This window comes from Callithrix jacchus, chromosome 19 (genome assembly GCF_049354715.1).
Source record: "Callithrix jacchus isolate 240 chromosome 19, calJac240_pri, whole genome shotgun sequence".
Lineage (NCBI taxonomy): Eukaryota > Metazoa > Chordata > Mammalia > Primates > Cebidae > Callithrix > Callithrix jacchus.
Window position 1 is genome coordinate 10,312,327 of NC_133520.1, and position 25,097 is coordinate 10,337,423.

The 25,097-nt window shown below is 38.5% G+C and overlaps 1 long non-coding RNA gene across 9 annotated transcripts in view; it reads left to right on the top strand.

The window, feature by feature from the left end:
- The window catches only part of LOC103789190 (uncharacterized), a 542,478-nt gene that overhangs the window by 426,265 nt on the left and 91,116 nt on the right, over positions 1-25,097 (top strand). For 4 of the 9 annotated variants that reach the window (XR_013529722.1, XR_013529723.1, XR_008477908.2 and 1 more), the window contains 2 exons: positions 23,977-24,191; positions 24,689-24,793. The exons of 2 other annotated variants lie outside the window; for them this stretch is intronic. This is a non-coding gene — a long non-coding RNA (uncharacterized LOC103789190). Of the gene's footprint in view, positions 1-11,377; positions 11,439-23,976; positions 24,192-24,688; positions 24,794-25,097 lie in introns of all 9 variants that reach the window. 3 more of the 9 variants (XR_013529725.1, XR_013529720.1, XR_013529724.1) reach the window with 2 other exon arrangements.

The window sequence follows — 25,097 nt, forward strand, 5'->3', positions numbered from 1 at the left end:
AAAGAGAAAGGGGAGGACGGAGTGTCTAAATGTCAGACTCTAAGATGTAAAAGAGAAAACAAGAATAAATATGTTGCAAGTTCACACAAACTGAATTATTTGTCTGTTAAGGTAACATACTAGTGGTTTTGCAGCAGGCAGATAAACCAGGCAATTCATTCATTCAGGCATATGATATCTTTGCCATGTGCCAAGCTGGGGGTTAGGGTGCATGTGAAATACATATGAGTAAAATGACATCTCTGGCCTTAGGCTATGCACAATCTTAATATATTCTTATAACCTGATGGCAAGAGAGAGAAAAGTCTAAAGTGCCAGCTTTGCACTTAGGAGGCAGGTAATGATTTTCTCTTTGATACACTGGGACACAAGATCACAAAACTCTGGGAGTGCTGCATTGGATCAAGCTGCTGCTGGCCTGGCAATGAATTGGAGAATGTAAAAGTTGCTCTCCATGCAGTCATCATCAAAGGTTAGGAATGTGCCCAGAATAGTCTCAGCTTTCCTTCTTATGCCTCCTTCTTCAATTCTGCCCAGTGTTTCTTTTCTCCACCCTAAACTATTCCTGGCAAAAGGAAAAATCAGTGTAAATGAGTAACAACCAGAACCATCATCCTTTTACTTCCAGAAAATGAAAAATGATGTAGTCAGCCTTTTCAGACAAGCACTGTAATGTAGAAAGAGGATTTTTTTCTAGAGTGTATGGTAAATAGTCAGTTTTGAAGTATAAATTCTTGAGTTTTAATTGTATTTTTCTTATGTCTTCAATTGTCATCTGTTTGCTGAAGACTACTTAAAGATGTCTTCTTCATCCCCAATTTTATCTGGGTTCTCACAAAGCCCATCTAGATATATAAGAATGTATTTCCTATCTCTTAGGTAGTGGACCTCACACTTTATTTTTTCTTGCTTCATTCACTTTATCAAAATATCCAAGTCCCCTCTTGATAGCTATATGAGCCCATCTTCCAGGATGACAACTAGATACAATACATGAGTCAGAGAACCCCAGAATCCTGCCACATGACGGTATCATAAACTCAGTGTTGGAGATTATATATGCAGCTGAATTAAAAAAACAAACAAGATCTTGAAAAACAGCATAAGTTAAGGATGGAAGAATAACCAGATAAGTATCAGAATGAAATGATCCAAATCAGGGGCCAGCTAACTTTTTCTCTAAAGGAAATGATAATAACTATTGTCATCTTTGCAGGCCACACAGTCAATACCACAACTCCTTAACTCTATCCTGTCACAGGAAATCAGCCACAGACAATATATAAACAAATAGGTGTGAGTGTGTGCCAATGAAACATTTATTTCAAATATTTGATTCTCATGTAATTTTCATATCAAAACATCTTGTTTTAATTTTTTTTAATGTGAAAACTTAAAAACTGTTTCTAGCACATAGGCTGTGTAGAAATACACTGTGATGACAACAAAACTCATTGAGACTCAAGACAAAGCTGAAACTCAATCCAAGGGATCCAATAAAATGATACAAGAACTGAAAAGTACAATAGCCATTTTAAGAAAGAACTGAACTGATTTTTTTGGAGCTGAAAATCTCTGTACAAGAATGCTATAATACAATCAGAGAGATTAACAACAGAATAGACCAAGCTTCTCTTTCTCAGAAAGAGAAGGAGAGAGAGCAAACACCTTGGAAAACGTGTTTAAAAATATTGTCCACTCAAATTTCCCAAACCTTCCTAAAAAGATTGACATGCAAATTTAGGAAACTCAGAGGAATCTTGTGGGAAGCTATACAAGATGACCATTCCTGAGACACGTGGTCATCATTGTCAACATGAAAGAAAAGATATTACGGGCAGCTAGAGAGAAGGAGTAGGTCACGTAGAAAGGTAACCCCATCAGGCTAACAACAAACCTTTTCAGACCTTCAGAACATGAACCGAAAACCCATTTACAGAAAAATTTAAAGATGTAGAAATGGATTTATAGTGTCATTCCTTAGAAATTAAAGAAATTCAGATTGGAAAAAAAGAAGTAAAACTGGCTTTATATTCAGAATACATGATTTTCTATGTATATGTGACAGAATCTACAGAAAAACTACTTGACCTTGACCTGATGAGTCAGACATTAAAGGATTCAGTATAGTACGTTTTCTGGATACTAATTTTAAAATATCAATTCCGGCTGGGCATGGTGGCTCACGCCTATAATCCCAGCACTTTGGGAGGCCGAGGCGGATGGATCACGAGGTCAAGAGATCGAGATCATCCTGGTCAACATGGTGAAACCCCGTCTCTACTAAAAATACAAAAATTAGCTGGGCACGGTGGCGTGTGCCTGTAATCCCAGCTACTCAGGAGGCTGAGGCAGGAGAATTGCCTGAACCCAGGAGGCAGAGGTTGCAGTGAGCCAAGATCGTGTCATTGCACTCCACTCTGGGTAACAACAGCGAAACTCCGTCTCAAAAAAAAAAAAAAAAAAAGTCACACTTCAAAATATCAATTCCATTTTTATATATACTAGGAACAAACTATTGGAAATTGAAACAAAAAATAAAATTTGCAATGGCATGAAAAAATTGAAAATTTAGAAAGTAGTTTGACAAAATGTGTATAAAACCTATACACTGAAAATTATTAAACATTGCTGAAACAAATCAAACCCTAAATACATGAAGAATATGTTAATTCTACATGTCAACTTGGCTGGGCCACAGAGTGCCCAGCTATTAGATCGAACATTATTCTGAGTGTTTCTATGAGGTTGTTTTGGGTGAGATTAACAGTTAAATTTGTACACTGAGTAAAACAGATGGCCTTTCCTAACATAGGTGGGATTCACCCAATCAGTTGAAAGTCTTCTTCTTTGAGCAAGAGAAAATCCTCTAGTTTACTGCCTTCAGAGTTCATCTGCAGCATAGGCTCTGTCTGGTTATACAGTAAACAGCCTTCGGGCTGGAAATGCAGCACTGGCTCTCCTGTGTCTCCCGTCTGTTGTTCCACCCTACAAATTTTGGACTTGCCCACCTCCATAATAATGTAAGCCAATTAATAACAAATCTCTCTTTCACTCTCTCTCTTTCTCTCTCTCTGTCTTTGCCTATGTGCACCTATCTCACACACACACACACACACACACACACACATTGTATTTGGCTCTATTTCTCTAGAGAACCCTAAGACAAGCAGATATACCTTGTCCAAGGGTTAAAAACATAATATTGTTAAGATGACAACACTCCTTAAAATGGTCTTAGATTCAATGAAATCCCAACCATAATGCCAGCAGAATTTTTTTGTAGAAATTGACTCATTTCAAAATCCATATCATAATAGCCAAAACAGTGGTTTTTAAAAAGTTGGAGGACTAATTTTACCTGATTATAAGATTTATTATGAATAAGGTTACAGTAATAAAGACAGTGTGATGCAGGTAAAATAATAGAGAAATTAAATCAATGGCACAAAATAGATTCTAGAAATAGGCCCATACATATATATGGACAACAGATTTTTGACAAAAGGGCAAAGGTAATTCAGTAAAGAACATACGGTCTTTTCAAAAAACAAGGCTAGGTCAGTTGGATATACACAGACAAACAAAACAAAACAACAACAACAAAAACAAACTTCAGTCTACACCAAACAGCATTCACAAAAATTAACTCAAAATGGGTAAGAGATCTACATGTAATCAATCGTAACATTATAAAACTCTAGATAAAAACGTAGGAAAAGCTCTTTGTGATATTTGATTAGGCAGATTTCTTAGATATGACAAAGTACAATTCATAAAAGGAAAACACAATAAATTAGATTTCAACAAAATTTAAAACCCCTGCTCTTTGAAAGACACTATTAAGAGAAGCAAGAGACAAGCCACAGACAGAAATATTTGCATCTGATAAAGGACTTATCCCTAAAATACATAAAGAATGTTCAAAACTCAATAATAAGAAAATTTAAGGCTCAATCTTTTAAATGGGCAAACAATTTGAACAGATATGTCCCAGAAAAGGATATATGGATGGCAAATAAGCACATGAAATATGCTCAACATTAATAGTAATTAGGGAAATGTAAATTAAAACCATAATGAGTAATCATTACACTCCTGAATAGAAAGGCTAAATTTAAAAGAACTGTCCTCATTCATAAAGGTAAAAATACGACAGAACTGGATTTCTTATGCATTGCTGGTCAGAATGGTACATCCACTTTGAAAAACAGTTGAGTAGTTTTTTAAAATGTCAAACATACACCTTCCATGTGATCCTTCCATTGCACTCTTAAAACTTAAGAGAAATTGAAAGCATACATCCAAAGACTTGTATATAAATGTTTACTCGTAATAGTCAAAAATTGCTAACAACCCAATTGTCTATCAAAATATAGTTGTATAAACAAATTGTGATATATCTATACAGTTAAATATAACTCAACAATAAAAATGAGCCATTTATTGATACACACAGCTAGATGTTTAACTCTCAAAATAATTATTCTGAGTTTTTTTGTTTTTTTTTTTTGAGATGGAGTTTTGCTGTTGTTACCCAGACTGGAGTGCAATGGCATGCTCTCGGCTCACCGCAACCTCCACCTTCTGGGTTCAAGCAATTCTCCTGCCTCAGCCTCCCGAGTAGCTGGGACTACAGGCGCGCACCACCATGCTCAGCTAATTTTTGTATTTTTAGTAGAGATGGGGTTTCACCTTGTTGACCAGGATGGTCTCGATCTCTTGACCTCGTGATCCACCCACCTCGGCTTCCCAAAGTGCTGGGATTATAGGCGTGAGCCACCATGCCCAGCCTATTCTGAGTTTTGAAATCTAGGGATAAAAGAGTATGCACTCTATGATTTCCTTATGTAAATTTCTAGAAAGTGCAAATGAATCTATAGTACACGATGTGAATCAGCGGCTGCCTGGGGATGAGAAGAGAAGAGAGAACAAGAGGTAGAAGGTGTCTTAGTCTGTTTTGTGTTGCTATAAATGAATACCTAAGACAGGGTAATTTATAAAGAAAAAGGTTTGTTTGGCACATAATTCAGATGACGAAAAAGTTTAAGATTGTCATCTGCATCTGGTGAAGGCTTCAGGCTGCTTCAACTCCTGGTAGAATGTGTAAGGGAGCTGGTGTGGGCATAGATAACATGGTGAGAGAGGAAGCAAGGGTGGGGAGTTGCCAGCTTTTCAACAATCAGCTCTTGTGGGAACTTATAGAGTAGAACTCACTGACACCCCCTTCACCAAGAAGGGAATTTATCTCGTATCTATGTACTGACCCACCTACTTACTTACCTACCTGTCCTCTATTTCCATAGAGCTGTGTAGAATGTTTACCAGATGTTAACAATGATTTGTTTGGCATGAAGGAATTTAAGCAATTATATTTCCCTCTATACATTGCATTTTCTGTTATACATATGCGATGTATACAAACCATCTTTACAAAACTTAAGTTTATTTTGAAAGGTATAGTTAAATTGATCAACAAACAAACTTTATGTACCAGTCTAATAGAGGAATTAGCCAGTGTTATGGGCTGAACTGTCTTTCCCAAAACTCTTAGAGTGAACCCTTCCCAACGGTGTGACTGTCTATGGAGACAGAGCCTTTAAGGAGGTAAATTAAAGTTAAATGAGGTCCTAGGGAGAGACTATAATCCAGTAGGATTGGTGCCTTCATAGGAAGAGGAAGAGATACCAGTAACGTGCATGCACAGAGTAAAGGTAGCCATTTGCAAGGCAAGCAGAGCCTTCACCAGAAACCAACCCCAGCGGCACCTTGGTCTTAGACTTCTAGCCTCTAGAACTGTCAGAAAATAAATTTATGCTCTTTAAACCACCTAGTCTGGGATGTTTGGTTATGACATCTCTAGCAGACTTAATGCAGCGAGTAAATTCATTTATGCTTTCATTAAAAAGAATAATTCAAATATATATATATATTAAACTGGAAAATGCCTTTCGTGAATTAATAAATTATAAAAACAAATTTTGGGGTAATACACAGTATAATTCACTTTCTGTTTTGAATAAAAAGCGAAACATGATAAATTATGCAATTACATGATTTTATATGTTGACACAAAGAGATGTACACCACGCAGGCAATTGATATTATTTTCCCTGGGGGATGGGACTATTGAGCAAAAGAGTCACTGGTTTTTTGTTTTTTTAAGACGGAGTCTCGTTCTGTCCCCCAGGCTGGAGTGCAGTGGCACAATCTCAGCTCACTGCAACCTCTGTCCGCTTCCTGGGTTCAAACGATTCTCTTACTTCAGACTCCCGAGTAGCTGGGACTAGAGGCGGCTGCCAACGCACCCGGCTAATTTTTGGATTTTTAGTAGAGACAGGGTTTCACCATATTGGCCAGGCTGGTCTTGAACTCCTGACCTTGTTGTGATCCGCCTTCCTTGGCCTCCCAAAATGCTGGGATTACAGGCATGAGCCACCGCACTCGGCTGAGCCACTGTTTTTTTTTAAACCTGTTTCTGAATTGCTTGAAATTTTACAGTATGCATGAATACTTTTACAATTAAAAAAAAAAATTGATGAAGGCCGTGGCTCACGCCTATAATCCTAGCACTTTGGGAGGCCGAGGCGGGTGGATCACGAGGTCAAGGGACTGAGACCATCCTGGTCAACAAGGTGAAACCGTGTCTCTACTAAAAATACAAAAATTAGCTGGGCATGATGGTGCGCGCCTGTAGTCCCAGCTACTCGGGAGGCTGAGGCAGGAGAATTGCTTGAACCCAGGAGGCAGAGGTTGCGGTGAGCTGAGATCGTGCCATTGCACTCCAGCCTGGGTAACAAGAGCGAAACTCCGTCTCAAAAAAAAAAAAAAATTGATGAACCCTTATATTAGGTTGGTGCAAACATAATTTCAGTTTCTGAAGTGTTGAAATTTGACATTTGATAGTGGAGTACATTCTTAATAAATGTGGTTATGTTATATACATCATTTTAATGTGCATTTCTTGCTTTATTTTTTTGCTAATGACTTGCTTGCTGTTTATTTTATATTTATTTAGACTATGGAAATGATGTTAGACAAAAAGCAAATTAGAGCAGTTTTTTTATTCTAGTTCAAAATGGGTGGTAAAGCAGCAGAGACAGCTGGCAACATCAAAAATCCATCTGACCCAGGCACTGCTAATAAATATACAGTGTAGTGATGGTTTAAACCTTTTGCAAAGGAGAGCGGAGCCTTGAAGATGAGGAGCAGTGGGCAACCATTGGAAGGTGACAATGACCAATTGTGAGCAATCACTGAAGCTGAACCTCTCACAACTACAGGAGAAGTTGCCAGAGAACTCAAGGTTGACCATTCTCTGGTTGTTCAGCATTTAAAGGTAATTGGAAAGATGAAAAAGCTTGTTAAGTGGGTGCCTCATGAGCTGAAGAAAAATAAAAAATATCATTTTGAAGTGTTGTCATCTCTTATTCTACACGACAGGGAACCATTTCTCCACTGAACTGTGATGTGCAATGAAAAGTGGATTTTTCATGACAACCAGTGATGACTAGCTCAGTGGTTGGAGCTAGACAAAGCTCTAAAGCACTTCGCAAAGCCAAACTTGCACGAAAAAATGGTCATGGTTACTGTTTGGTGATCTGCTGCCAGTCTGATCCACTGCAACCTTCTGAATCCCGGGGAAACCATCACAAATGAGAAGTCAGCTCAGGAAATCGATGAAAACTGCAATGCCTGAAGCCGGCACTGGTCAACAGAAAGGGCCCAATTATTCTCCACGACAACACCCGACCACACATTGCACAGCTAATGCTTCCCAAGTTGAATGAATTGGGCTACAAAGCTTTGCTGCATCCGCCACATTCACCTGACCTCTTGCCTGCCGACTACCACTTCTTCAAGCATCTCAACAGCTTTTTGCAGGAAAAATGCTTCCACAACCAGCAGGATGCAGAAAATGCTTTCCAAGAGTTGGTTGAATCATGAAGCATGGATTTTTATGCTACAGGAATGAGAAAGTTTATTTCTCATTGGCAAAAAATATGTTGATTGTAATGATTCCTATTTTGATTAATAGATGTGTTTGAGCTTAGTTGTAATGATTTAAAATTTACAGTCCAAAACTGTAATTACTTTTGCACTAACCTAATATTTTGAAAAAAAATAACAAAAATATGCCTACTTAGTGTTTGAATAGTATATGCATATTAATTTCCATCTCTCTGGATGGAATGCATCCACCAGTCATGTATCCACAAGAACTGTATTAGATTTCCTAAAATCTTTCTAGGGAGCGATTCTTTTCTCATCAATAAAAATACTGTAATGATGCTTCTTCTTGTGTTTCTGGAAATAATTCTCAATTTACTTAGTCATTTCTTTGTTTTTAAACATTGATTTTTTTTCTTTATTTTTTTCTCATGAAATTTATGCATGCATACACATTTGCATATGCACACATGTGTTTATGTGGGCAAAATAGATAGTCTACAAGATTTCTCTTTTGTTGTATTTTAACTCAGAGCTGGCTATGAAATAACAACAAAAAATAGAAAGAATCACTTTATAGAAAATTGCCAGGGTCTCTGTGTTATAGTCTACACCCTGCCTGATTATGCATAGTAATTATATTAGACATCTATAAAAATAATTCAAAATGAGAGATCCAGGAATAAATTAGTACTGACAAATACTTTTCTTGTTCTCAATGCAAAATTCCCAGCGTAGGAAACTGGTAACTTACCTAAAAATAGATTGATTAAACACATTAGGAAAAGCTCAGCATTGAATGGTTGCCTGTGGAAGGCGAGATGGAATTTATCAAGTAAAACAGGAGCAGGGGTCACAGGGCCAAGAATTAAAAACAAATGCAAATCCGTAAGCTGTTATTTTAAAACCAAAGAAAAGTAGGTTACACAAGCCACTTCCATTTTTAAATGCTACCCCTCTGGTGGTGCGGGAGAAACCTTTTGCCCACTTGTCCTTTTTGCTTATGATGCTGTTTTTCCACGGAGGCAAAGAGTAATATTTGAGGAAGAGGTTTTACAGATGCAATTACAGCAAGACACTGGCGCTCAGCTCTGCACGTGGGTAAACACGTGCTTTCTCACTCAGAGAAAAGTTTGACTTGGCAGCCTTTACTACAAAGCATGACTCTGATCCTAGAGAAAGCCAAAACTACGGAAACCCAAATCATCTCCAAAAATAACACCAAAATTAGGGCCTTGAAACTCCTCACACTTGTCATGCTGTGAAGGATGATACTCTGATGCTCGGGACCCACAGAGCTACTGAACCCTCAGGATTCGCTATGTAAGTTCACTTCATTGGACATCTCAGCCGTTAGATGAGGCTATATTCTGGACTTGAGTTCTAGGGTTTCTATTGCTAAGTTTAAGATGTACTTAGGAAAAAAACAGAGGACTTTGAAGACTTAACTAGGTCAAGATTTCTCTAGGACAATCTGTGGATAAAGTAAACTTCATCAAAATCTATACAATTCTCTGTTTACATAAAAAAAATACCTTTCAGAAGATTGAAATGCTAGACACAGAATGGGAGGAATATTTACAATTACATATATCTGAACTATAACTCATAGATACAGAATAGACTCCTACAAATTGAATTATCAAAAAGACAAATCAATTTTTTAAATATTAAGCAAAAGATTGAAGTTCCCATAAAGAAAGAGATACACTCAATAAACACATAAAAAGTTTTCAGCATCACTAATCATCAGAGAAATGCCAATTAAAACAACAGTAAGATACCGCATTATACCTACTAAGATGGTACATAAGCCCAAACACCAAATATTGGAGACCATGGGAAGCAATTAAACTCTAGAAATTGCTGATTAGATTGTAAAAATTATTCAACCACTCTAGAAAATGTATTGGTGTTTTCTTATAAGTTTGAACAATATACTTATTCTATGACCCAGAAATTTCACTCATAACCCACAATAAATTAAAATATATATCCACATAAAGACTTATATACAAATATGTATATAGTTTTGCTCATAAAACAAAAAACTGGAAACAACTAAAACATTAATTAACAGAAAAATACATAAACAAAGTGTGGTATAGTCATAGAATGGAGTACTACTTAGTAATAAGAAGAAATTAACGGATAAGCACATGAATCTCAGAAACATTATGCAGAATGAAGAGTACATAGTGTATGATTCCATTTATATAAAGTTCATGAACAGGCAAAATTATGACGATTGAAATCTGAACAGTAGTCAGAAATAACACAGGGGGCTTTCTGGAATGATGAAATATTCTATGTGTTGATTTGGGTATTGATTACACAGTTATACATATTTGTCATAATCATTAAACTTTATACTTACAACTAAGCATTTTTCTATATTTGAATATTACTTCAATTAAGAATATTAAATACATTGCTCTAATACCCAATGTAATCACACAGAAAAATCTCAGTATGCAATCAAGATTGTTGGGATAAGAAAAATAAAAAGTATTATGAGTGCTATTTTCCTTACAAGACATTCTTTCCATTTTTATGAAAATTTATATATTGCTTTATTTTTTAACTGAGACATAATTATTGTACATATTTATGGGTGTATGTGACATTTTGGTACATGCATACAATATGTAATGATCAAATTGGGGTATTCAGGATCTCCATCATATTAAATATTTATCATTTCTTTGTGTTGAGAACATTTCAGATCTTCTCGCTATTTTCCCAAAAGATCAAAGAAATGAAAGTAACAACAGCCTAAAGACTTGAATGAGAATAAATTTTATTTCTTCTGGCTATATATAAGACAGCAACATGGGGAAGCATTGGACACCTGGAAATTTGTTTATCATTTAGTCTAATAATTATTATTTTTTTTTACTTCTAGTTTAGGTTCAGGAGACCATGTGCAGGTTTGTGGATGAAGCTGGAGGCCATTACCCTTAGCCTTAGCAAACTAATAATTATTTAACATTAAATGTTCTATGGCAGTCTATATTAGGGGCCTCATAATGTCATCAGACTGCACAAGTGTCTAGGGACACAGGCAGCCTTCCCTTACAAGTATTCTTGGGACCTTGTTCTGTAGGGAGCACTGCAGTGGCACATGAAGGCATTGGTGCAGTCATCTGAGGTCATTCCTGCAGGTCACTTCATAAGCAGTGAGAGAGAGAAAAAGGCTCTTCTGCGGTCACTCCTGAGTCTACTTTGTGTGTACAGACTTTATGTTAACTTTTTTAAGTACTCTGAGATTGGCATGATAATGCCACTCTCAAGGTGAATCTCCTTTTCCCCTGGTACATTTTGTTCCAAGTGATGTGAACCACTGACTAAAAGTTGACAAGAGATTTACTTAATTATGGCAGAAATAATTGGTTCACTCCAATGACTAAAATGCTTGACTTCACAGGAGCTGTTTCCTTCCATCCGTAACAAAGAGCTGAGTCATTGAATGGGATCCAGAAGGGCAGGTGAGCTGCTTTCATAAGCACATATTCTATGGCTGGAGTTGGCTCAGGTTTATGGTGGGACTGAGACCTGGGGTGAGGTGAGGGCCATTTTCTAGCCAGAGCAGCCCCGGTATTTGGCTCAGCCCTGCTATTGAAACCCAGAGAAAATATCCACCCTATCCCCTTCTATGCTACCCCACCATCCTATCGATTGCTGCAAATGAAATACTATTCACTTAGAGAGAAATTGTGGAATGAATGTTTGTGGACTTCCGAAGAAAAAATTTAAGCCAACTTCTCAGTTTACAGAAGCTTCTCAGTTTCCCTAAATAGAACCCCCTCCCAGGCCCTGGAGAATTAGTATTCAGATCTGCCGACACATTTGTGTTGGAACTAAACACAAAATTGGGAATGATGGGGCTTGTATGCAGCAAACAGGCTTGTGACACCACCACAGTTTTTGACAGTTCTAGAAAATGCTGCCTAGGGAAGATTTAGCACTGTGGACTGAATGATCTGGATAGAACAGCAGCATAAGATTCAACAGGCATGTTAAAGAAAGCTCTGAATTTATGTCCCGTGGCAAGCAAAGCATTTTTAGTCTGTCAAATAGAAAGTCTCCCTGCAAAATCAACACTTCAGAAATGCGTGCATTAGCCTGTGCAGTGTTTCCTGAAGGTCAGGTTCGATTTCCATGGCAAAGGTTATAATTTTGAAATATTGACAATAACTTGAAGACCCTATTTCCACCTGTGTGTAAACCTTGAGACTCTAAGACACAAAATTGAGAACCATCAATTTATCCACAAAGACCATTAGTATTGTGAAGGGAAGGAGAGGCAACTCATGTACTCTCTGGCAGCGTGAGCTACTTTTTAGGTTGAAGAAATCCAAGACCAAGCACAGCTTTTGTTGCAAAGTCATGCTTCATCCACATATGCTGAGCTTAATTGAGCTGAGCCAGAATTTAAGCTAAGATCTTTTAACTAGAAAGTATTTTCTCTTTGCATTTAAACCAATAATAGTAACAGTTGCTCTCCTCATCATGTGTGTTTGGTTGTTCTCGCATTGTGTAAAGAAATACTGAGACCTAGCAATGTTTTTTGCAAGCAGTTTAATTGGCTTATGGTTCTACAGAGTATACAGGAAGCATGGCACCAACATGGCCTCCGGGAGCTTCTACTCATGGCAGGAGGCGAAGAGGGAGTAGGCTCATCACACGGTGAAAGCAGGAGCAAGAGAGAGAAAGAAGGGCAGGTGCTACATACTTTTTTTTTTGAGACAGAGTCTCACTCTGTTGCTAGGTTGAAGTGCAGTGGGATGATTTCAGGTCACCGCAACTTCTGCCTCCAGGATTCAAGCTTCTCCTGCCTCAGCTTCCCAAGTAGCTAGGACTACAGATGCATGCTACCATGCCCTGCTAATTTTGTATTTTTAGTAGAGGTGGGGTTTCACCATGTTGGCCAGAATGGTCTCTATCTCTTGACCTCGTGATCCACCTGCCTCGGCCTCCCAAAGTGCTGGGATTACAGGTGTGAGCCACTGCACCTGGCTTGTGCTTCACACTTTTAAATAACTGGATCTCTCAAGGACTTATATCACAAGAACAGCACCAAGGGCATAGTGCTAAACCATGATGAGAAATCTATTCATCATCCATCCAGTCACCTCCCTCCAGGTCTCACCTCCAACACTGGGGATATTAATCTCATTACACTATGAGATTTGGGTGGGGACACACATTCAAACTATATCACCATGCAAATTTGTTGTGAGCATTTCATGGAAAAAAGCTGTAAACTACCAAGGACTACTATTTAAACTTAACTAAAGATAATACTGGTGATGTGTGCTGATGATGACTAGTACAACAGCAGTGATGATGCTATTATAAAGATATGCGTGACTAGCTCTAAGCCCCAGAGGCGCTAGCCACTCAGTTTGATACATGTGAGACGAAGTGTATGTGCATGTGGGTGAGAGTATGGTTAGTGAAGTGGGAGGGGAGGGAAGCCAGCTGGAGCGCTGGTTAGTGAAGTAGACTTGAGAGAGAAAAAACTACATCTACTTAGACCTACACTGATACTACTATGATGTCCACAGTTTAGTCCCGCACACAGGAAGGTTAGTTATCCATGTTAAAGGGAAAATGACATTTAACTAGAAGTCTGAAACTTGTGTTCCCATCTCCTAAATTAGCTGTGTCATTTTCAGCAGGTAACTTAAATTCTGTGAGCCCAGGTTTCCTTATTTGTACATTGAAAGACTTGGGTTGGTGCTCTCTGTGTCCTTTATGACTTTTTTAGTTACAAGTGACATAGAAATCAACCAAAACATGCCACATGAAAAACTATGTATTTTCTCATGTAATAGAAATTCCAAGGGCTATCTTAAGGAATGGCTAAATGCAGAGCCCAAAAGATGGCACCAGGACTTGGTTTCTGTCTGTGTATTCTTCTTGTCATCACACAGGCTTCAGAAAGCAAGCAGAGCCTGAGAGCAGCAGGCATGACATAGCAACAGCATACAAATACTTCACAGGTTGTCATGAAGATTGCATGAGTTAAAAAACATAAAGCCCTTAGAACTCTGCCCTAGCAGCAGTCATGTGCTCAGTAAGGGTTAGCTGTTAGTATTATTTTCCCACAAGCTCCATCTGAGGGCAAGATGATGAATACAGCTCCAGAATTTACATTCTTGCAGATTTATGCCTAAGGGAAAAGAATACCTACCTGAGTCCCAGAAGTCTCAGCAAATTTTTATGGCTTCTAATGACTTTGAGAGAAGTTGTACATTTCTGAATATTAGATTTTGATTGACAAGACCTGAGTCACAGTGTGTAAGTGAGCCCAGTTCACCCATCACTGGCTCCACTGACAATGAAAGTATTATTCTCTAGCATTGTTGAAAAAGAGATGCAGTTTGCAAGGAATGACACAAGTTGTAAAAATCTAGGATTTTAGCATCACACACATACACACACACGCACACACGCGAGTCACACATACATTCTATAATGGAGGCTAGCACCTCTGGGGCTTAGAGCTATACTCAAATGTCAATATAAAGGGATTCATTTTGTTAAAGTTCTATGTCAGATTAAATTATTATTTATAGAAATATCTATGGCAGATATAGAATTTCTCTGATGCTCTACAGTCAGGAATTAATTTGGTTATTTTATTTTTTGACTTTCAGACTTCAGTCTCAAATCACTATCCACACGGCCACTCCTCTGCATAAAACCCTGGTAAACAAAGCCAGGGTTGTTTGGAAAATGCATAGCATGAATTGTGTGGAACCACTGTCTTTTATGCATCTAGCTTTTTAATTGACTTTGCATGCATCAGCTGTGCCTTCCAGTAAGCAGATACAGTTCTCAGGGATTGTCAAAAGATGCCTATCTCAAGAACAGATCTAATCCAGTTGGTGCCATTGAAAAATCTTAAATGGCAGCTTTCATCTTATTTATAAAAACTCTCTGGGTTCAGGTTACATTTTAATCCCAGTTGCTATATCAACTTTATGGCAGCAGAGGGGGGGATGGACTTGGGCGGCTGTTTTTGGCTAAGTTTTAGTTTTCTTTCATTTCATGTAAATTATTACCTCAAGCAGAATTCTATAATGGAGGGCACTTTCCAGGTCTGGAGGGCAGGCCGGCTTTGGACTCAAACATTAACCATTTCTTCTTTGCTGAACAGAGAAGGCTGCAGCCTGTGATAGAGAAACAAGTTTATCTGTGCATCTTTTCTCAACATTACTAGGGAAAATTTGATCCATTGGCTATATCTACAGATCTCCATAACCGAAAGCAAAGCTATAACCATAGTGGTGACTCATTAGCCATCGTGATTCTCCAAAATAAAGAGTGTAGCATTGCCACAGTGGTTTTCTTTTTTTTTTTTGGCATCTAAACCCACACTGGGCTTGTTATCCTTGGATAAAATCTCATCTAGATTCTCAACTTCCCATCCTGTCACACAGTCTGAATGTCGGTCTGTGAATGTTTAAGAAAATGTTACCCATTCCCTGAGTTTGGTTCTCATTTATTTCGATTTGGTCAGTCCATTTTTGCCTTTAAATATGAATAAAGGGGTGTTGAGTAAGACAGAACCACCTAATATGTACAAAACATGTGTGTGCCATGCTCCGTAAATACTGCCTAATTTAATCCTCAACATAATCCAAGGAGTTGGTGGCTGTTACTATTCTCATTTTACAGATGAGTAGACCTGAGGCTCAGATGCTTGAGGTGAGTCTGTCAAGATCTAACTTCTAAAGAATGACCTGGCTGAGATCTGGACACAGATTGCCTTCTCCATCAGACCACATGGCTTTGGAGTTGGGCACTGCAAAGCTCTTCCTTGTCCAACTCCCCTGCCTCTCTGCATCCTCTGTTCCTTCTCTGAGCCTGGTACATGCAGGACAGACAGTCATTGGAGAGTTTAAAAATCAGCTACAAAAATCTTACTCACTTGACATAATCAGATTCTACTTTTACCCAAATCCATAATTTGGTAACACGCGGCATGATCTGAGGGTTTCCTGGTATCCCCTTACCTCTTTCCATATCTGAACCACACCCACTGGGTATCATTAGACATATAATCTCTGTGCTTTAAGCATTACCCTTCTCAAAGAGAAGTGTAATGAAAAGTCTGGGTAACAAGGTGATTAGCAATACTCTGGGTAACAAGGTGATCAATATCAGATTATGATGACTTATGTGCTGTCCCAACAACTGACTGCAACCATTAGAGCTTTTTTTTTTGGAGACGGAGTCTCGCTCTGTCGCCCAGGTGCGCACTCTTGGCTCACTGCCACTTCTGCCTCCTGGCTTCAGGTGATTCTCCTGCCTTAGCCTCCTGAGTAGCTGGGATTACAGGAGCCCACCACTGTGCCTAGCTAATTTTTTTGTATTTTTAGCAGAGACGGGGTTTCACCATCTTGGCCAGGCTGTTCTTGTACTGTTGACCTTGTGATCCACCCTCCTGGGCCTCCCAAAATGCTGGGATTTCAAGCGTGAACCACTGCACCTGGCCTCGAGCTTTAACTTAACTCCAGTAACGAGCTGCCATCTACACAGTCTGAGAACACGGTCATAGAGGAATGGTGAGATAAAGTCAAATGAGCATCACACTGGGAGACAAGAGAAACTGCCATCTGTTCTGGGATGAGCAATGTAACCCTTTCAGAATTCAGTCTTCTCCTCTATGAAGTGGAAATAACAGCATCGTTCATCACAAGTGATTTAAATGAAGTGACATTTAAATGTGAGATTTAAATATGAGATTTAAGTGAAGTGAAAGAGTCTTGGATTTTGTAGATATTCAGTCAGAGTCATCTCTGATCAACATTACTCCTCTGCCCAAAGTTCTCTGGAGAGAGAATGGTGAACTGTGTCCAGGCTGGGCAGAATGCATGGGCCACTCTGTCAGTCACCAACCCTGATGGCCAAGGGCAGTCGGAGTCCTGAGGAAGCCTCATGTTCCCAATCCTAAGGAGTTTCCAACATAACAGGTGAAAAAGCTCAAGCACATGAAAGATTTAAAGAGTACTAAACGATATATAATCAAGTAGAGCAATGGAGTGGAGCTAAACACATAAGCACCAAGAGGCAGGAGGGTGTAATGGAGTTATCTGAACCAAGTGGAACTGGTTTAAAATGGGGAAAACTTTAAGACATAGGAGGAAGGATGATATGACTGTCCTGTAAATCCCTCTTGATACAATGGCTTGTCCTATGCAGTGCTGAGGCACCTAAGTGTTGCACACCCCAGCTTTCTGATGATTGGTACATTTTGAACAGAAGAAAACCAATATCCTTAAAAGTACCCTATGTACTTTATATTACTCCCATTTTATATATGTGGTCCTTGGCAAAGCCCAGATCCAGGCATTTTCTTTTGTTTAGATGAATTAGGTTTATACTCTGCTTCCTAAACTCCTTTCCACTCCCAAGGAAAACTGAAAGGCTTTCCTTCTTCTTCAGGGGCAAAGTAGTTAACAACAGTAAAGGCTAAAATAGCAGTGGTGGGAGGGTCAGGATGCTTAGAGAAGGCACTTAGAGGGCGCGCTATAGAAACTATGTCCCAGCTATAACAGGAGCACTTCAATATTCTCACTAACCTCTTGGCTATACACTAATGTGCAGAAGCTCAATTCATTTGTAACCTTCTCTCTGCTTTACCTGTTCTCTCAGAAATGCCCATGCTGCCTGGGAATACAAAGGTTGGGAATACCAAGCACTGTTAGTATTGCTTTGACCATAGTCATGCCTGGGTTTTGCCTGTGTGTGAAGAATTTCATAGTTTTCCTCAAACTGCTAGTCATGGGTGGAGCTTTGATAATAAGCAAAAAAGGGGGTTTGGGTCTCCCACCTTCTTCAGTCTCTCATTTTCAGAGCTGCCTTGCACTTTCAGACATCATTAGCTAAAGCTCATCCCACAATCCCCACTGCAACAAAAGCCAATAATATTTCTTAAAGCTATGCAATCAGTGTAGATCTCTGAGAAAATTCTTCTCATGGTGGCCTCTGAAAGTGTTTCCTGTTCAGCATCCTCATCTACAGAAACGACCTGGAGTTTGTCAGCCTCACTTCTTATCATGGCCCCCACATAAACAGAAAGACAAATGTGAGATGGTGCCCTAATATGCAGCCAGATTGTGCAGTGAACCAGGACGCACTGCACTCACATAGCTCTTCTGTGAAAAATGGTGCATTTTTTAATCGACTGACAGAAATAAGCCAGGTTGTATAACCACCAAAACAAGCAAATAAAAAACCCCCAGTTGAAGAGTAGAGGCAGGCCATGTCATAGAGTTGGGGCCCCCTCCCCCTCCTCAGTGCAACTCCTTCCACCTCAGGTTAAGAGGAGTTACTGGAGTGAGGTTATTTGTATAACCCACAAGAAGGCCTCCCTCCCACTCTGGACCTAACTGGATTAGGTCTGGAAACGTTAAAAATGATTTTTAAGTGTTCCATCAAAATCAGGATGCTTATCACTCTGGTTTGGCTACCAGCCTGCATTTAGCTCCCAGTTAATCTCTGGTGCTGTGCCTCTCTCCAGGGGAAAGAGGAGGGGTGTTCTCTGGGAGGGGTGCACATGCACATGCTCACTGTCATAAGGGAAGATTTGCAAACAGAGTAAAAATGGATTAACCCCTGGTGTTCCAAAGGTGTCCAGAAAAATAACTCAATTGAAACCATATCTTAAAAATCACTGGGACAGAAAAAGAAGCTTAAAACCTTAGAAGTGCCTTATAGACCCATGTCTAAGGAACTAAGTAAAAAAAAATCTGCTATAATCTGTTCACTTATCAGTTATGCATAAGAAGAGGAATGTCTTTAATGGCTTCTCTACCTAAAGCTTGCAGTTCGCTCTAATATTCTGATGAAAGGGTGCCAGGCAATCTTTAGCCATTTACATTTCTTGTTTTGAATGATCCCAATTCCATTTGATATTTACATGACTTTGGATAAGACATTGATCCTTTCTGTATCTCAGTTTCATTATGAGGAAATTAAAAATGGCTTTCTTACTGCTTCATAGGATTGTTTTAAAATCTAAATGAGCTCCCATTGTGTATGTTAACAATGCATGGCATATAGTAGGTTCTATGTCATCATTAGTCCCATTTCCTAATGGTATTTGCAGTGGGCCAAGCCCAGGGGAATCTCAAAGTGAGCATAAATGGAAAGTCCCTAGCTTGCAGTGTAGGAGCTGGTAAAGGGAAGTTATGTAAGTGTGAGCAATGAACATATCAAAATGTGGATCCCGAACATTGGTTCATTCTCTGCACAGCTTGTGCCACAGGGAGAAGGACAAGGGGAAGATAAACCTGGGAGGTCATCGTCTGAGACAGCTCCTCAAAATTGGCAAATTCCTGGTCCTCAGCTTGCTGAGTGTCATCTCCACCAGGAACCAATCCACGTAAGGGTCATATATTTTGATACTTTTCAGAGTTGAGAACAGAACTGATCAGTATATATGAATTTCCTTTCCATAATCTTCCAATCCAGTTTATATTTTCTTAGACTTCAACCTAACACCCACTTCCAGTCCCAAAAGTGGCACCAAAAAAACCGCACTTTGTAAAAAAAATATAAATATATCCTTAAACAAAGAACACAGGTCACTTACTAAGGCCTCAGACACTTCCACTGGTTGAAATCCCTCTTAAGCCTTGGAAAAGTAAGCCTGATAGGTCTTAACCTAGTATTTTACAAAAAGTGTTATAAAAAAATGCACTACCAAATTATGTAGATTTCAGGAATGCAGGTGCTAACTGAATTCCTATCTCTTAACACATCATCATGAGAATTTTCCCAGGACCCTCAGAGTTACCAGTTTAACTATTTGGTATTTTTTTCTGGGCAAATAAAGTTGTAGCAAAAGAAAACATTCTGTTTTTCTCGAGTCTTCCTGATGCCCACACTACTAACAGAAAAACACCTTCTGTTCAGTTTGGCAGAATAACACTTCACTCAAAACTTCCACTCCCTAATCCCTGAAATGAATATATTACCTCTTATGGCCAAAGTGACTTTGTCAGTGTGATTAAGGTATGGATCTTAAAATAAGGTGATCATCTTGGATTATCCAGGTGGGCCTAAGCAATTACATGAGCCCCCAGAAACAGAAATTTGTCTTGCTGTACTCAGAAGGATGAGGTGTAGAAGAGCCAGAAAAGATGTGGATGGGGGAGACCCAGGGATTTAAAGTATGATTTCTCTATCACATTTCTGGCTCTAAAGATGGAAGAAGGGGACTGTAAGCCAAGGAACATAGTGGTTTTCCAGAATGATTCCTGAGTGACAATCAGCAAGGAAATAGGGACCTCAATCTTTCAATAGCATGAAACTGAATTCTACTAACCAACCCGAATGATCTTGGAGAGGGATCCTTCTCCCCACCTCCTAATGTGTTTGCTTGGCTAACACCTTGATTCTGACCTTGAGAGACTGTGAGCAAAGAGCCCAGACAAGGTCACCCAGACTTTTGACCTATAGATTTATGAAATAATATTTATATTGGTTTAAAATGCTGAGTTTATGGTAGTTTCTTATAGCAGCAATAGACTAATTTTCCACTAAGCATTTTCTTCTTTCCACAAAGGAAGTCAACTGTCCTCATGCTTGGAGAAATTTTAGTTCTGTATAAAAGCAGAATCACTTAGGGGTGGAAAGTAGAGAGAAGAATGAGAAAATGCAGGCCTACCTCTTATTGGAAGCTCTCTCAAACAAGAATTTTTATTAAATAAGTAAAGGAGCAATACTAAAGAAAAAAGAACTCCTAAAAATCTGCCTCAGCAATTGTTGAATAATCCCAAAATAAATTAAATAAACAATGCTTTTTTTTGGTTCCAAATTATGAAGGGTGGCTACCGTTAAAGATGTAAATAGTAACCTGATATCTACAGCATGGAAATATATTTCAACTGAATTGCAAACCAGTGTCTTATCTGTCATCAGAGAAGATTTTACTAGAATGCATTCATATGCTTTCTCTGCCCATAGCATTCAGTAGTTTGGGGAGATAAGAACTGCTTCTGAAAAAATAAAGCAGAGAGGTTTTCACAGTACAGGGATTGAAAAGGAATATGATTACTTCCTGGAAAGGTAAAATATAGCTGTGCTGTAAAAGCAAATGACTGTAGTCACGCAGAGTAACTATTAGCCCTACCAGTGCAAGGTTATGTGCAAAATTACATCCAATGGGTTATATAAAGCTGGGAAATTTCACTAACATAGAAAACTCACATTGCAATAACATGGTTTTGATTTTGACCTTTGATGATGCAGCCAGTGGTGAATATTACTCATCACTTACGAGGTGTAGAAATGGATGAACCAAGAACTTACTTGCTAGGGAACAGTAGGGATGAATTTCAGTAAACAAGTTGCTAAAAATTGACAGCAAAGTAGCACACACACAAACCCTACATAAAACAGTGAAAATCTTGGTTGGCATTGAGGTCGTGTTAGGAAAGGAGCATTGGCTAAGTGCAAACTATTGGTTCCTCCCTCCTAAATCTCTTGAGAAAACTAGAGAAGGCAATACAACAAGAATCCAGTCCAGTAGAAATGATGCTCCTAATGATATCTGGTGCAAACTTGGTCTTGCCTAGGCACGTTACATGCAGACCTGCAGGCACAAACCGTTTGAGGTAGATATGTTTGAGGTTTACTTGAGTTTACTGTGGTCATGTTTCTTGGTGCAACTTAAACATATGTTATACATTTTTAGACCTTGTGTGTCCACGAGAAACAGATGCTTCTTGGAATTACAGACATGTAGATTTATTTTGTTCAAGTCAACAAGGTGAAATAAAAGAATAGAATATTTTAGGTGAAGTCTTTAAAATTTTCCGTCACACCATCTGCATTCCCATTAAGTCCCGGATTACTTGGGAAAGCAGTACGGCTTCACTTTGAGGCCAAAGTTACTCAAAATCAATTACTTAAACATTGCCCCAGTGGGATTATCTGAACTTGCAAGAGCATGTGTGTCTTTAATGTTTACAATTCCTTTTCTTGTTTCTTAATTTCAAATATTTCAAGCTTTTAGAAAAGTGTACAGAGTAATTTATTGAACAACATTGTGGTATTGTGATCACAAAGAGCTTCATTAAAATGTACTTTTTGTCAACTTTATAATCAGATCAAGTATAATAATTGCTGAAGGTGTCTGATTCGTTCCAGACCATGAATAGACACTTTAATTTGACATTTTTTTTTAAAGTATAGAATTTATAGTTTGAGTTTAGCAATACCTTTGTCCCCTCTGTGATACCGCTTTCTACAGAATCACTGTCAGCTCATTCAACTTTCTAAACAGGAAAAAAGGAAGGCTTTGCTGGGGATTTTTAAAACATGGCTTCTTTTAGTGAAATACTTTGTATTACATCTTTGTCTCTGTGATCCTCCCTACATCCAGCATTATCTTCTTTTACTTAAAATGAGTCACTCAGCTTCTCCCCACACTGCAATGAGATAGTTACAACTAAGATTACTGAAGAGCTACAATACCTCCCCACCTGTCTTGACGCCTACAGAGGATGCTTCCCTGGCCTTCTTGGCCTTCCTTTGCTGTCTCCTTTAACAGGCAGTCAGTTATGCTCTCCTCCCTCTGACTGTAACCCACAGACAGATTCTCCTTGTCAGTGAACCCACTAATTCCTGAAGAGTATCTCCCTTCCATTCCCTCGCTCCATTTTTCTTCTCTCCGCCATTCCTGAGCACACTTCGAATTCTTTGCTGCCAAAGAATATACAAGATAGGTCTTTAAAAACAATTAAAGAAGTAAGATCTTTCTTGAATTAACCTGAAGTAGCCTCTTTAAAATGTACACTACTTACGTGTGGTAAGGGTTGCTTGCTTCTGTCAATGCCTGATTAGCTAAGCCTAACAGAACTTCGTAGAGCTAGCACAGCATACTCCATTTTTTATTTTTCCTATTATATGTAGGCATTTTACAAAGGAATGAAGTAGGTTTCTGCCACTTTTGTAAATTAAAAAAATGAGTTAGCTTAAAAATTAAGTAGCTTATCCAGATCCCCGTAAGTGTAGCCAGGAACTGACTTCCACTTTACCTGTCCAGGTGTGCTTTCTACTGTGTGGCATGACTTCCTAAGTAACTGGCAGTTCTGTGGTCTTTGTCTTAATGAAGAGTTGAATACATAGGTTCACTCCTCATAAGAGCAAGTACATTTCCTTTCTTCCATTGCCATAAAAAATACCTCAAATCCAGGCCAGTTGTCTTAACAGTTTAGGCTGTTGCTCACAGATCAGACTGCAGAGATGATAAAAAATAAATTAATCACTCACTATTTGAAAAACTTCAGAAGCATCGCTTACTTTTCTCATTCATTTATTTTTATGAAAGAATTTCCTATGTGGTAAATTTGAATTCATGTTTGGTCAATTCCAATGCCTTGAAGAGTTATCTTACAGGTTAAAAGAAATTATAAGATGAACTGATGTTAAGTTAGCTTAATTCAGAATATATCTTTGGATCTGTTGAGATAAAAGGCTTAAAAACTGCCATGAAGATTCTTTTTTTGTTGTTGTTTGTTTTTTTGTACTTTAGATTCTGGGGTACATGTGCAGATCATGCAAGATTGTTGCATAGGTACATTCATGGCAAGGTGGAAAGATTCATTTTTAACCTAATGAGTGATTGCAAATAGCTTGCCTAAACTTTCCAGAGTGATTGGTTACAGGGAGAACATGCCCTCTGTCTCTTTGTTGGTCTTCCCCGCTATTTCCCTGTACTGGCAGGAGGAAAGGAATCCATCCCTTCTTTCTGTTTTACTTCAGGTCTTCTACTTCTAGGCACAATTGGAAATGGACAGTATACAATGTAAAATCAGTATTTCTTTTAAAGAAAGTTCCTATTACATAGTATTGAACTTTCTAAAAAGTTCAATTTGGAGTCATTTTCGTTTAGGTGAAAGGTTGGGTCATGTCTCATTTCCCCCAAACTAGTTCATTCATCTCAGCCTCTGAAGCTGAAGGAATTGAATCTTGAAACATGTTTTATTGCTGTTTCTTTAGGATAGTGAAGGAGTCTTGGAATTTAACATCCCCCTGAAGCTGAAGAAGTTAAAGGCCCACTGCGTACTCTGAAATCAAAATCATCTGTTCAGGGAGGATGGAGACTTCCTGTGGAAAGTACAAACTTTAAAGATTCCCATTTTTGCTGCTCATCTAAATAATGTAGGATTTATGATTTCATACTAAATGCAAGTAGGAAAGCCTCCTCTTCAATGGTAGGTTATCCCCGTGGCTTTTGTGCGTGTCGGTCAGTGGGTGGAGGGGCAGGCAGCATAGATCCAGATGTATGCGGAAACATATCCTTGCCTCTCCTGTGGAACCAGAGATTTGGAGCCATGGGTATAGAGTTTGTTTTTGCACTCCAGTTCCCTTGAATTATTTTAAATGTTTCTATAAATGGCTGTTATAAGAGTCGTTGCCTATTTCAATTTATGGAGGTTGCTTTTCTGCTATTTTGGATTATGCTTCATTGTAATACAAAGATATTAACATTTTATTTCGGGGGTCATAAAAAATCTGTTTTCATACTGTTATTTGTTTGTATTTTTCTCTTTAAGTATTTTTTCCCTTTGTGTGTGGGGGTGGGATGGGGGACTAAAGCCATAATCATCTCTACCCCCCAAAAAAGTCAAATATAGTTCACAGTACTTGTCAACAGGCAAACAAGGACGCTTCAGCAGCTAAGTTGTTTCTCCCTTCTCATTTCAACAAGAAACAAGATATCTGCAGAGCAAAATGAGGCAGCTGATAATATCGTTATTTCTGGCCATCTCAAACAGAAATCTACATTGGCAATCAAACTCAACCTGTTTCTTAGGTAATATCCCAATTTCTTATATCTTTTAGACTATGTAAACAAAATTTATTTCTTCTCTGGGAAGAAAATATATAAATTTTTCTTTTATATATAAAGAAAATATACAAATTTGGGATCAAAGCTCTGCCTTGTCAATCACTTTCTCCATTTCTAAGAGGGAGTAGTTATGTACAAAAGTGGATAATATATAGATGGGAATAAAGAGGAGATAGATACAGAATTCTATAGTATCTTTCTCAAGAATTCTTACAGAAACATGAGTTATACTTCTTAAAAATATGCTAACTGACATTCGCATTTATTC